This window comes from Pseudopodoces humilis, chromosome 5, assembly GCF_049639895.1.
Source record: "Pseudopodoces humilis isolate 2021_Gansu_Grassland_sample_001 chromosome 5, ASM4963989v1, whole genome shotgun sequence".
Taxonomy (NCBI): Eukaryota; Metazoa; Chordata; class Aves; order Passeriformes; family Paridae; genus Pseudopodoces; species Pseudopodoces humilis.
In genome coordinates this window covers 17,586,133-17,588,224 of record NC_142204.1, presented here as the reverse complement: position 1 = coordinate 17,588,224, position 2,092 = coordinate 17,586,133, and positions in this window count along the sequence as shown.

Below are 2,092 nucleotides of genomic sequence, written 5' to 3'. Positions count from 1 at the left end.
TCTTGTCTTTTTTTTTTTTTTTTTTGTTCTTAAAGTATGAAGTTGTGCTTATTGCAGTTAGTTAAATAGGCATTGAAGATATTCCTGTAGATGAAAAGCAGCTTTAAAATAAGTGATGGATCTTCCTTGTTTAAAGGAAGTAGTTGAAAGTTTGTTAGTTTGTTTTTCTCTCTGGATGCCAGACTTTTAGGCTGTGGGGAATGTTACTGCTGGAGGATTTTGTAATAATGCTGTTAACTCTTGAGGTTTTTCATTTTCTTGAGAGTGTAGTTACCTGTATTATACTGCCTGCATGAAGGAAGATTTATTGCAGCCTGAAGTGTAGCCAGTACAAGCAAAACAGGGTTCCTGTCAGGAGTTTAATCTGGGTTTTGTTCTGCACAATGATACATGAAGCTGACATAAATGCTTGCGTGAATTCTTTTTAGTAGGAAATTATTCAATCCATTGACCTATGACGTTTATGTTCTAAATATTTGGAGAAGTCTTCTCACTGACCTGGTGCATCCAGTCAGCAAGAATGCCAGTTTTGAGTCCCAGTGGATACAGCTGTGTCTTCTTCCTTCCTTATTACCAAGAAGTGAATCTTGGTTCTGTGACACTGTTTACATGGTGACTTGTGCCTACACTGATTCGCTATGGCTGGGATCTTTGGAATAGACTGTCCGCGTAGCTTTTGCTTGGTTGTTGCGCAGTCAAGAGAATCATGGATGAGGTCCTTTAACATAATGTGGGTTCAATGGGCTCATTGAGTTCAGTGATGCCATTTTCAGCTGGTTGCTGTTACTTTCAACTGCCCTGTGCAGTTCCAGTCTCCACTGTAGTCATATCATAGCAATTTTTGCTGATATTGGAATCTCTCTGATAAATTGCCATGGCTCATAAGTTGGCCACTATCCATTCAGACAGCTGCTGGAAGGAAAATATCTGTAAGGAACAGTGTTAGGACTGCAAGGAGTACCTACAGAGAAAAGCCTGGAGACCATCTGCTCCACAGAATGAGCACTGTGGATATGTACATAAATGTCACATGGAAACACCAAACCTTATTGTGGTCATGCTGGCTTGACAGACAGCTAAAGGGCAGATACAACTGTCTCTAGCACTGCCTGTTTCACCTGTGGGCATCTCCAGCAACTACAAGATAAATGGGCAGTCACAAGAGCCAATAAGAAAAACTTTGCATAGGGAAGCCTGATGATCAGCATTCTGCTCTGCATCTCATGCAGCTAACTATGGTTGAACCTATTCTGATGTGTGAGTACATCCAGTGTAGATTTCTCCCCTGATATGACCGTAAACAGCTACAGACAAGATGCATAATGTCCCTAAAACTTTAAATTTTAAAACATTGTGTGCTGGTTTTGCATTAATTGACATTTGGTGAGAAGGGAAGAAGCCACCCACAGAAATTATTTTTCTGGGAGAGGCTGCTAAGAGCTTCCTCTGTGCCTAGCGAAAACCAATAGCTGCCTAGCTTTGGGAACTGACAACCTATTGAACCATGTAGAGTCTGGGTCTGCCTCTGTGAGATTCACATTTTAAACATGGGCAAGCCCAGGAAATCTCTCTCTTGGCTTCCAGCTTTTGAAGAGGTAACTGGGTGCTGGTTGGACCGGATCCTCACAGCCTGCTGGGCTGGGCTGTCCCCATGTAGCCCAGCTGAGAGTTTCTGTCCCCTGAGGGGTGGTGAGTGGGCTGCTGAGCCCCTCACTGGGGAGTCCACTGGCCCCTGTCGCAGCAGGTGGTTGGGGCCCCTTCCCAGCAGTGCCCACTGGTCCTTCTTCCAGCAGCACCACCAGGCCAAGCTGGCCAGAGGCTCTATCGGTGCTGGGGATAGCCCTGAGGCCAGGAGCGTCCAGGGTCCAGGAGTGGCCACATGGCTGGGACTGTGGGGCTGAAAAATCAGAGCAACCGGAATAAGGGTGCACAACCATTGCTGCATCGGCATGGCTCGTAGTGAACTTTGTTTAGCTGCTTTGAGCCAGCCATGCTGTGGGGAGAAGGACAAAAATGGCAGCAGCAGCTTTTCTTGTTTTCGGTGCTCCGCATGAAGAAAAGCGCTGAGTGGAGCCGGCGGCCGGCACGGTGT